Here is a 12,279-nt window from a genome sequence, read left to right on the forward strand (position 1 = left end):
AGCGACACTGTATCTCAAAAACATAAAAATAATTTTAAAAAATTCAAACCAAAACGCTACATGGAGACCAGTAAAACTTGTATGTGTCTCCAAAGCCACCACTACTAAAGTACAAAGCTAAGAAGCAAGCCCAGCACTAAACTGTCTTCTACTGCTGAGGCCACTTCTCACCAAGGAACAGGGAAATGACCAGTGAATCTGTGGCCAGAAAATTTATGTCAAGTTTCTCACTTAGTTGAAATGCTCCCTGGGGTTTTAGTCAGCTTCACAGCACCTGTAAGAACTTCTTTTCCCCTCCCTTCCATACAATAGATAATGTTTCTGGAAGGAGACCCTCAGACTCTCTTTAGTGTAACTTGAGGCCAGATCTTTCAAGGTTGGCAAAGGAGGCTGGAATCACCATGTGGGTGAGAGGGATAGCTGGACCTCACAGCCCCAATTTTTCCATACATGAAGATACTCTCTGCTCTGTTAACTGCAGAGGTTCTGAATTCAGTTGTATTAAAGGGCATCCATGGGTTCCCCTTAGAGTTCATTCCACTCAAACCTATTGGCAACATCCCGTCCTGTGATTGCTACCTTCCCCGAGGATTACTGGGTGCTATCCCCAAGAAATGCAGGTGAATAAGTACAAGTGAACTCAACTCTCGCTAAGTACTCCTAGAGCAAATCTGCAATTATTCCTCCCACTCAAAACACCCTCTCTTGACCCCACATACCATTTGAGTTACTGACTCATTTCTCTGCTCACCTTTAAAACAAAAATCTTCAAAAGATTTGTCTATACTCCCTGTCTACAATGTTTCTCTTCTCTTTCCCTTTTGAACCATTCTAATCAAGCTTTTGTCCACTGAAACAGCTTTTATCAAGGCTACTAGTGACCTCTATGTTGTTAAATTCTACCAAAAATTCCCAGACCTAATCTTACTTGGCCAACCAGAAGTATTTTTCACAGTTGATCATTCTCTCTTCCTTGAAGTACCTTCTTCACTTGGCTTCCAGGATACCACTGTCTTCTGGTTCTACCTTCTGGCCAGTTTTTCTTAGCCTCCATTGTTTGTTCCTCTTTACGTTCCTAAACTCTAAATGTTGAGATGCCTCAGGGCTTGGTCCTCGGTCTCCTTCTCTTTAACTCTTCTCACTCCTTGGTGATTTCGTCTGTATCATACCTTAAATACTATGTAGATGTCTATGACTCAAAAATTTTTATCTCTGGCCCGGGCCACTCCCCTGAAGGCCAGGCTCATACATCCCACAGCTTATGCAACACCCTCACTTAGATGTCTAATTGGCAGCTCAAATTAAACATATCCAAAATTGAGCTTCCAATACACACTCCCAACCCTGTTCATCTGACAGTCTTCACCATTACAGTTAGTGGCAACTCTATCTTTCCGACCATTCAGGCCAAAAGCCTTGGCATCATCTTGGACAGAGATGCTATATTACAGAACTCCAGGGGGCACTAGACACTTTTTTGTCACTGCTATTAGTGTTATGCCATATGGTGACCCTGCTTTCCTTGATTCCTCTTACATCCTACATCTGATCTGTTAGCAAATCCAGTTGGCTGTACCTTCAAAATGTATCCAAAATTCAACAACTTCTCCCCAAGTCCACTGTCCTCCCCTGACCCAAGCTTGCCCCCTTAAATTTACTTTCCACAAAGCAATCACAGCAATCCTTATAAAATATAAGTCAGATCACATCACTCCCCTACTCAAAATTTCCCAGTGCTTCCCATCACATTCAAAATTCTTACACTAGCCTACAAGATGCTGGATTGCTTTTTTCTTTTATATTTATCCCTATCTAATAGACTGTATATTTTCTTTATTCATCTCACTTATTGTCCGCTGCCCATATGTGAATATAAGCTCCATAAAGTCAGGGACTTGGTCTGTTTTATTCACAGATGAAGCCCCAGCATCTACAGCAATACCTGACACAAAGTACGCACTCAATATGTATTTGTAAATGGAATGAATGAAGTAGATTGAGTAGGGGGAAATCTTGACACATGGGCCAGAATTATACCAAAACGCAATATGACAAGTGAAATGGCATTTGAGGAGCAAGCTAGTGCTGAGACCTAGTCAAGCCCCAGGAGATGTTTTTAGTTTCTACTTCCTACCATTGTTTTGACATTTTGTCTGAGGAAGTCTCCATTCTTTTGTCTCCTAAAGAGAAAGAAATTGACTATATAGCAAAGTAAGGAGCTCCCCCTAGTGGAAGTAACTCCACCAAAGCAATGGAATAGAAAATCAAAGCCTGGTGCTTGAAATTACAAAGATCACTGGGGACAAAGGAAGTGACTCCAGCATTTCACAGGAAAAATCCTCAGTGGAAACATTGGAGAACTAAAGATTAGATCTGAAGTACATGGGGGAACTTACCAATTTATTTTATTGTTGAACCTCTTTTATTTATTTAAAGTTGAACAACAGGCCAGGCACAGTGGCTCACGCCTGTAATCCCAGCATCTTGGGAGGCCGAGGCGGGCAGATCACTTGAGGTCATGAGTTGGAGACCAGCCTGGCCAACATGAAGAAACTGCTATAAAAAAAAAAAAATTAGCCAGGTGTGGTGACATGCACCCATAATCCCAGCTACTCGGGAGGCTGAGGCATGAGAATTGCTTGAACCCGGGGAGTGAAGGTTGCAGTGAGCTGAGATCGTGCACTGCACTCCAGCCTGGGCAACAGAACGAGAATCTGTCTCAAAAAAAAAAGTTGAACAACATATGTACCTACCCTCAAGGAATTTAAAATCTGGTAGAGAATGTAACTCACGAATACAAATAAGCACAAAGCAATGAGTATGGATGTAAATCAGTGAATATGAGCCAAACAAGACGAATAAACTAAAAGATATGACTCACTCAGGAAAAAGAGGGATTACTTTAGGCTGAGGAAATCCAGGAAAGCATCTTGGAGGGAGTGGTTCTTGAGCGGCACCTTGAAAGACAAATAAAATTTAAATAAGCGAGTACTATATGTAAAGACCTAAATCTAGAGAAGGGCACATCATGTGAAATTCCAAGCAGACCAGTGGGGCTTTATAAAGGTCACAATTTGGGTGATAACACAGAACCTGAAACCCTCCTTGAAAAGAGCAGAGAGGGATTCCTGAGAGAAAGGTCCTTGGCAAAGGTGAACACAGGCAGGGACCAAAGAAAGTCCCTTTCTTCATTTTCCCTTGGATGAAAGGAACACTACTTAAATGTATAGGGAAAAAAAAGAAAATAATATAACTGCAAGTGGTTATTCTCTTCCATGGTAATGCCTACTGAGGCAGTTTTCTGGTGAATCTAGAGGAGGGGTCCACAAACTTTTTATTTAAAGGGCCATATAGGCTGGGCATGGTGGCTCATGCCTGTAATCCCAGCACTTTGGGAGGCTGAGGCGGGTGGATCGCTTGAGCCCAGGAGTTCAAGACCGACCTGGGCAACACAGTAAGACCCCATCCCTACAAAATATTTAAAAATTAGCTGAGCATGGGGGGGTGCACTTGTAGTCCCAGCCACTTGGGAGGATGAGGTGGGTAGATTGCTTGAGCCCAGGAGTTCGAGGCTGCAGTGAGCCGTGATCACTCCACTGCACTCCAGCCTGGGTGATAGAGCGAGACCTTGTCTCATTAATGAATAAATGAATGAATGAATGAATGAATGGACAGATAGTAAATATTTGTGGCTTTGTAGGTCATATACAGTATCTGTCACAACTACTCAACTCTTCCATCACAGGGTAATAGCAGTGATAGACAATATATAAACAAATAAACAATAAAACTTTATTTACAAAATTAGATGGCAGACCAGATTTGGTCCACATGCTGAAGTTTGCTGACTCCTGGCCTACCAATAAGAGAAGCAGTTACATGATTCAAATGCTTAATCACATCGGGCTTTGGTAGCCCAATGTGTTCATGGATGCAACAGAGATACACCTACCTCCAGTATCAGATTGGGCAAGTTCTTGGGTTGGGTTCCTTCTTTTCTGACCAGTGCTTAGATGTATACTGCCAATATTCGCCTCTCTAGTACTTCTTTTTAATTGCTGGTCACCCTAAAAACAAAACCCATCTCATTTGAAATCCTCCATTATTAGAAAGCTATTGATAGGACTATCGATAGGGCTCACAAGGCAGCGTTTATCTTGATACATTTTCTTTTTCAGGGTCTGGACTTCACCTTGGCTTTGCAAGATAAGAAATCCAATATAGGCCAGGTGCAGTGGCTCATATCTGTAATTCCAACACTTTGGGAGGCCAAGGCAGGCGGATCAACTGAGGTCAGGAGTTCAAGACCAGCCTGGCCAACATGGTGAAACCCCATCTCTACTAAAAATACAAAAATTATCCGGGCACGATGGTGGGTGCCTATAATCCCAGCTACTCGGGAGGCTGAGGCAGGAGAATCGCTTGAACCCAGGAAGTGGAGGTTGTAGTGAGCCGAGATCGTGCCACTGCACTCTAGCCTGGGTGACAGAGCAAGACTCTGTCAAAAACAAGAAAAAAGAAAAGAAAAGAAAGAAAGAAGGAAGGAAGGAAGGAAGGAAGGAAGGAAGGAAGGAAGGAAGGAAGGAAGGAAGGAAGGAATTCAATCTCGAGTTGTCTGAAATTGGGAAGACTATGAAAGCTCTACTTATCAGTAAAAGTCCCAGAGGAAGGCAAGTAGCATCAGTTTACATTCAGTAGCTGTTTTACAGAGATCACCCTGATGCTTCGTTACCTGCGAGGGAAGGGGGAGCCTCCATTCTTAGACGTTTTCCTGCCCTGAAAAAAAAAAAAAGTGACAAATTGGCAATATGAATACTTACAAGAGGCATTAGCTATAAGCTTTGTGAAAAGAGAGATTATTTTTTAAATTAGAAATAATCTTTTATTTTTACAAAAACAGTATATATTCATTGTGAAAAATTCGAAAGCAAAAATAACTAAATAGAACATTGTGTTCCCATCACACAGAAATCACCACTGTTAACAGCTCAGTATATATCTTTTCAGATATTCTAAGTATATGTAATACATATATGCATTTTCTTCCAAAAATGAAATACTGTACAAAATGTTTTACAACTGCCCTTTTCAGTTAATGACCTCCACCATTTCATCTTAATAAGTTTTCACATCATCTAATAACCATCCATATACAAATTTCCCTAATTTTCCCAAAAATGTCCCATTAAGTAAGTTTGTTTAAATCATGATCCAGTCTCAGACCACACGCTGCATCTTAAGTCTCTTTTCATTGAAAACAGTGTCTTCTTTCAGGACAAAAATTTTGTTTCATGCTGTATCCCCAATGCATTTAACAGTTCTTGGTACATAACAGTAACTCAATAAATATTTGTATAATTAATTAATAAAAAATTTAGGGGGTGGGGGATTCATGGTAGAGTTTATCTCATCAACCCATTACCCTTTAGCTCAATTTTATAGAAAATAAAAATAAAGACCAGAGACATAAAGTGATTTCCCAAGGTCACACAGCAAGTATATGTCAATTGTTTTCCATACTTTTTTTTTTTTTTTTTTTTTGAGATGGAGTCTTGTTCTGTCGCCAGGCTGGAGTAGAGTGGTGTGATCTCAGCTCAACTGCACTCAGAGGTGCAACCTCTGCCTCCCGGGTTCAAGCAATTCTTCTGCCTCACTCTCCCAAGTAGCTGGGACTACAGTTGCACGCCACCATGCCCAGCTAATTTTTGTATTTTTAGTAGAGACAGGGTTTCACCATGTTGGCCAGGACGGTCTCAATCTCTTGACCTCGTGATCTGCCCACCTCGGCCTCCCAAAGTGCTGGGATTAAAGGCGTGAGCCACTGCGCCCAGCCCTTTTTTTTGTTTGTTTGTTTGTTTGTTTTGAGACGGAGTCGCCCAGGCTGGAATGCAGTGGCGTGATCTCGGCTCACTGCAAGCTCTGCCTCCTGGGTTCAGGCCATTCTCCTGCCTCAGTCTCCCGAGTAGCTGGGACTACAGGTGCCCGCCACCACGTCCAGCTAATTTTTTGTATTTTTAGTAGAGACGGGGTTTCACCACGTTAGCCAGGACTCGATCTCCTGACCTCATGATCCGTCCACCTCGGCCTCCCAAAGTGCTGGGATTACAGGCGTGAGCCACCACGTCCAGCCCAACTTTTTACTCTATTAAGCCAGGAGTTGGCAAGCTTTTCTGTGAAGGTCAGAGAGTTAATAATTTAGAATTTACGAACCAAGAAGCAAGATCGAGGATACTATATAAGTATTTACATAATGAGAGAAAACAAAATTGTACAAATTTTTAATTAATGAAATTTAAAATGTAATAACAATTGACTATAAGGTTTCATAATACAGTTCTACTAATGAAAAGATTAGAATAGAAAAATAACATTTTGCTTCATTGGGGTTGAAAATTAGTGTTCCCTATCATCAAATTTGTTGTCACTTTTCATCTGAAAACACATTCTTAGCTCACAAGTCATAGATTGCCAATTCCTATACTACATCATGCAGCTTGTTTGTGGTTTGCTTTTCTTTTAAAGTTTAAGTGAAAATAACATTCCTCATAATTGACAGTTACATTTGGGTGCTGGCTTATTGGAGCTATATGATAGTAAAGCACCAATGAGGAAAACAATTCCTCAGTCACTCTTTATTTTATTTTATTTTATCTTATTTTATTTTATTTTATCGCCCAGGCTGGAGTGCAGTGGTGTGATCTCAGCTCACTGCAACCTCTGCCTCCCAGGTTCAAGCGATTCTCCTGCCTCAGCCTCCCAAGTAGCTGGGACTACAGGCACACACCTGGCTAAATTTTGTGTTTTTAGTGGAGATGGGGTTTCGCCTATGGTCTCGAAACTGGTCTCTGAACTCCTGACCTCAGGTGATCCACCCACCTCGGCCTCCCAAAGTGCTGGGATTATAGGCATGAACCACCGCGCCCAGCCCACATTTTTAAAAAGTATGTATTGTGTTACTTCAGTTATTCTAGTAGCTAGCTGTTGAGCATGCCTGTCTTCTTTCATTTAGATGGACAGAAGGTAGGCTGCATTGTGACGGTCACTTTCATAATTAACCATGTGTTAATATTTAATAAGGCTGACCAATTTAAAAATCAGTGCAAGTGAGGATAGTAATTGGCCTATGTTGGGGCTTCCTTTTCTCAAATAAAAATATGCTCTTTAAAGATATATAGGTAAATATTCAAAGAGTTAAAAGAACAGAAAGTGGTTGCTTTTGGGGGCAACATGGAACGGGAAGGAAAGCAAATGATTCCTTTTTTAAAAAAGCAAATCTTGTAGGACTATTTGATTTTTTTAAAACTACAGTATGATACCTGTAATCCCAGCACTTTGGGAGGCTGAGGTGGAAGGATTGCTTGAGCCTAGGAGTTCAAGATCAACCTGGGCAACATGGCAAAAGCCTGTCTTTTTTTTTTTTTTTTTTTTTTTGAGATGGAGTCTTGCTCTGTCACCCAGGCTGGAATGCAGTGACGTGATCTCAGCTCACTGCAACCTCCACCTCCTGAGTTCAAACAATTCTCCTGCCTCAGCCTCCTGAGTAGCTGGGATTACAGGTGCACACCGCCACACCTAGCTAATTTTTGTATTTTTAGCAGAGATGAGGTTTCGCCATGTTTGCCAGGCTGGTCTCGAGCTCCTGACCTCAGGGGATCCATCCACCTCGGCCTCCCAAAGTGCTGGGATTACAGGTGTGAGCCACTGCACCCAGCCGTGAAACCCTGTCTCTACACAACATTTAAAAATTAGCCAGCCGTGGTGGTGTGCACCTGTAGTCCCAGGTATTTGGGAGGCTGAGGTGAGAGGATTGCTTGAACCCAAAAGGTTGAGTCTACAGTGAGCTGTGATTGCACGCGCCACTGTACTCCAACCTGGGTGACAGAGCGAGATGCTGTTTCAAAACAAACAAAAAACCTACAGTATGTACTTGTATAATTTTGATTAAAATAAGCAAAAGAAAACCAGAGGCACATTAAGACCCCTTCTGGAAAAGGTTTCCTTAATACTTTCCTCCACCTGCCTTCAAGCAGGGTTAAGTGTTCTCTTCTCTGCTCCCCAGAGCATCTTGTCCTCAACTCCCTTCAGAGCACTTAACAAGCTGTACTGTCATTGTGCTCCTTGCAAGGAAGGACTATGTATTATTCATTTCAGCTCCTATTTTTTACAACACTAAAAAAGGCATTCGTTAAATGAAGTGAAACTAGCTAAACCAAATACAACCAAAAATCACTCAATCTAGGCAAATTAACATCACAATGAGACACCAATCAAAAAGACAGACAAGAAAGTATTGGTAAGGATGTGGAGAAATAGAAATCCTCATACATTTACCAGTGAGGAGAGAAAACAGTGCAGCCACTTTGGAAAACAGTCCAGAAGTTCCTAAAAATTTAAACATATGGTTACTTTATAAAACCCAGCAATTCCATTCCTAGGTACATACCCAAGAGAACCCAAAACATACGTCCACACAAAAACTTGTATACGAATATTCACAGAATTATTCATAACAACCAAAAAGTGGAAACAACTCAAATGTTTATTAACTGATGAGTGGAAAAACAATATGGTATATCCATCAATGTAATATTATTTAGCTAGAAAAAGGAAGGGAGTACTGATAATGTTACAAAATGGATGAACCTTGAAAACATCATGTTAAGTGAAAGAACAGAGACACAAAACGCCACATATTGCATGAATCCATTCATATGAAATGTCCAGAAAAAGCAACTATATACAGACAGAAAGCAGACAAATGATTGCCTAGGGCTAAATATGAGAGAGGAGATTAACTGCAAACAGCTTCTGGGAATTCATGGGGGATAGGGGAAATGTTCTAAAACTGTATTGTGGTGATGGTTGCATAACTCCATAAATTTATTTTTATTTATTTGTTTAGTTTTGAGACAGGGTCTTGATCTGTCACCCAGACTGGAGTGCAGTGGCACAATCACAGCTCACTGCAGCCTTGACCTCCCTGACTCAAGTGATCCTCCCACCTCAGCCTCCAAGTAGCTGGGACTACAGGTGTGCGCTACCACTTCTGGCTAAATTTATTTTTTAAATTGTACACTTAAAATCAGTGGATTTGATGGTATATAAAGAACAAGGCTGGGAAAAAAATTCCTCAATCTATTACATTATTCAGTTTCTTTACAAATTAACCGTTTTTCCTCAAATAGACTACTTCTATTAAGAACCGTGGTGAGGCTGGTGGTAGTGGTTCACACCTGTAATCCCAGCACTTTGGGAGGCTGAGGCGGGTAGATCACCTGAGGTCAGGAGTTCGAGACCAGCCTAGCCAACATCTTGAAACCCCATCTCTACTAAAAATACAAAAATTAGCCGGGTGTGGTGGTGGCATGCCTGTAATTTCAGCTACTCAGGAGGTGGAGACAGGAGAACTGATTGAACCCGGGAGGCAGAGGTTGCAGTGAGCCGAGATCGTGCCACTGCACTCCAGACTCTGTCTCAAAAAAAAAAAAATCGTGGTGAGGCCGGGCGCGGTGGCTCACGCCTGTAATCCCAGCACTTTGAGAGGCCCAGGTGGGCTGATTACTTGAGGTCAGGAGTTCAAGACTAGCCTGGTGAATATGGTGAAACCCCATCTCTACTAAAAAATACAAAAACTAGCCGGGTCTTGTGGCCAGCTACTCAGGAGGCTGAGGCGGGAGAATTGCTTGAACCCAGGAGGCGGAGGTTGCAGTGAGCTGAGATCGCGCCATTGCACTCCAGCCTGGGCCACAGAACAAGACTCTGTCTCAAAAAAAAAAAAAAAGAAAAAAAGAACCGTGGTGAATTAAGTTTCTGAGCCATTTCTGTCGGTTGGGACTTGGGGCTGTGCTGCATAGACATCACAGCCAGCATCTCAGTTTGTGAAATTGTAGGATGTCTTGAGGTGTAAAACGTGTTTCCAGTTGAGTGACGCCAGTGTGTAGTCTAGATAGTCCCTAGCCTCTCTGCCAGTTTAAGTGTGAGAGTGCCTAAGGCCTCTACACCAAGCAAGAAACTAGTCAGTTAACAAACTCAGGTCTTGAAACTGCCCAGCCCAGTTCACAACCAGGTGAATTGTTCTATTACAGCATATCTATGAAAATGATCGATCAAATTACTGATTTGATTTTTCTCCTTTTTTTGGAGGGTGGGCAACTGGGTAAGTTCTTATTGGGCAAGGATGTTTGGGCAAGGATGTCCGACCAGATCAGCCAAGAGATACAAAGTCCATCCCGTCGACCTGTCCCCTGGGGTACTACAGGGGAAAGCTCATCTCTCCAAGGCCAGTGGGGAGGCACAATGGGATTTAACAGCACCTCTCCTGGCTAGGGGAAAGGCTGGAACAAAGTCCTTCCTTTGTTGCATTGCGGGAAGGGCCAAACCTGCCACAATGTCAGGGTGAGGTGTCTGTTCCCGGGGCCTCCTGGTAACCGGTAAGCTCATGCGACTGCTCCGGAACTTCAGTCGCTTTCGCCGCTGCAGCCCCACCGTCCGGCCCGCGCACGACGAAACGAGCAGGCGGTGGAGGGAGGAAAGCAGCCCAAGCCGGCTCGGCACTTTGCCGCTCACTCCTGGCAGCCGTCCGGGAATCCCCAGGCGGTCCCCCACGACCCTGCGCGTGACCCCCCTGTCACGTGGCCGCCGTCCCTTTCGGGACACGCCATTGCTTCTGGCGCCCCCTGGTGACCAGAAGAGAATAGAGCTGGCGCCGCGAGCGCGAGCCTGCCGGTCAGCTGGACCCTTCGCGAGCCGGCGGCGCTGTCTCGGCCTCCGCGGCGGAAATGGCCCCGTCGGTGGCACCGGGGCGCGCTCCGCGACACCTAGGGAGCTGACCCAAGCCCGAACTGTAGTGGGTGGAAGCGGCTTCCACCCTTTCCTCCCTTCCCCCGAAATGGAAAAGAACCCCTGCGAAGACAGAATGGCCAGATAATTATCTTGAACCTGGATTCCAGCTCCCTTGTGCAAAAACAGAAGAATAAGGCAGGGTTTTGGAGTTTACGTTTGTTTGTTTGATTAAGAGGGTTTTGCTGATGTTCCTGAAAACATGTATTTGTAGCCCCGAGATTGTGAACTAATTATTACTTCTGAGTCTCATTGTCCTCTTCTATAAAATAGGGACAATAATGGTGAAGTATTTGTGAGAATTCACAGGTGTTTGTGAGGATCAAATGAAATAATCCACCTGAAGTTTTTAGCAGACAGGTTAAAGCTACTTGTTTAGCTTTAAACTAGCTAGTTTAGCAACTAACTCAGGTCTCAAACACCTTCGAGAAATGAAAGGATTTTGACACTATAAAATAAACACGTGCCTAATGTGCACTGTCCATTAAAAAATGTATGTATATGGAAATTAAAACTGTCTATCCCCAAACTCGGTCTGGACACTGAGAATCAAAAACCCCACGTTAGCATCTACATAAAAGGACTTTGCTAGTCCACTGTCTTCATTCGCATTACTTTTCCAGAACGTTCTCTGCAGGCAAATGGTTTCTGCATTACAGGATCTTCCGCAAAGACCCATCAACTTGTCAATGGACAGCACCAACAGTTTGCACTCTAAAATTTTTTGAATGCCTCTCATTAAAATCCTCCTCTTGCTGTTAACACCAATCCTAGAATGTTGGTATCTCGTGGTTCTTACCCAATCCCAGTCAAATCCCGACATTGAAAGACTCACCGCCTTAAGCCCATTTTTCATTTCTCAGTAAATTCTGATCTTTCTTTTCCTGTCTGAAGCACTGCTAAAGCTTCACGAAGTGGTGTTCTCCCATAGTGAGGGAAGCAATAAATGCAGCTTCATCATATCATTAGGTGCATTGGTGATATATGGGGAGCCAGCATTTGATTTGTATTTTTTTAGAGATGGGGTCTTGCTCTATTGCTCAGGTTGGTCTCCAACTACTGGCCTCAAGCGATCCTCCCACTAATTCAATTAATGGTGTTGGAATAATTAGCTAAGCATTTGCACGGCTGTCACCCAGGCTGGATTGCAGTGGCATGATCTTGGCTAACTGCAACCTCCGCCTCCCAGGTTCAAGCAATTCTCCTGCCTCAGCCTCCCAAGTACTTGGGATTACAGACACATGCCACCACACCTGGCTACGTTTTGTATTTTTAGTGGAGACGAGGTCTCACCATGTTGTCCAGGCTGGGCTTGAACTCGTGACCTCAAGTGATCCACCTGCCTCGGCCTCCCAAAGTGCTGGGATTACAGGCGCGAGCCACCAAGCTGGGCCTCACACTTGTTTCATTCCCAGTGAACTACTTCACATACTGAGCAAG

The 12,279-nt window shown here is 43.3% G+C and overlaps 1 long non-coding RNA gene across 6 annotated transcripts in view; it reads right to left on the reverse strand.

Moving 5' to 3' along the window:
* The window catches only part of LOC105468382 (uncharacterized), a 117,011-nt gene extending 106,417 nt beyond the window's left edge, over positions 1-10,594 (reverse strand). For all 6 annotated transcript variants that reach the window (XR_011618331.1, XR_011618333.1, XR_011618334.1 and 3 more), the window contains exons 1-5: positions 10,380-10,594; positions 8,326-8,382; positions 4,733-4,776; positions 3,953-4,067; positions 2,882-2,957 (exon numbers count right to left, since the gene is read on the reverse strand). This is a non-coding gene — a long non-coding RNA (uncharacterized lncRNA). The remainder of the gene's footprint in view (positions 1-2,881; positions 2,958-3,952; positions 4,068-4,732; positions 4,777-8,325; positions 8,383-10,379) is intronic.
* Positions 10,595-12,279: the final 1,685 nt, after the last annotated feature.

Source organism: Macaca nemestrina, chromosome X, assembly GCF_043159975.1.
Source record: "Macaca nemestrina isolate mMacNem1 chromosome X, mMacNem.hap1, whole genome shotgun sequence".
Taxonomy (NCBI): domain Eukaryota; kingdom Metazoa; phylum Chordata; class Mammalia; order Primates; family Cercopithecidae; genus Macaca; species Macaca nemestrina.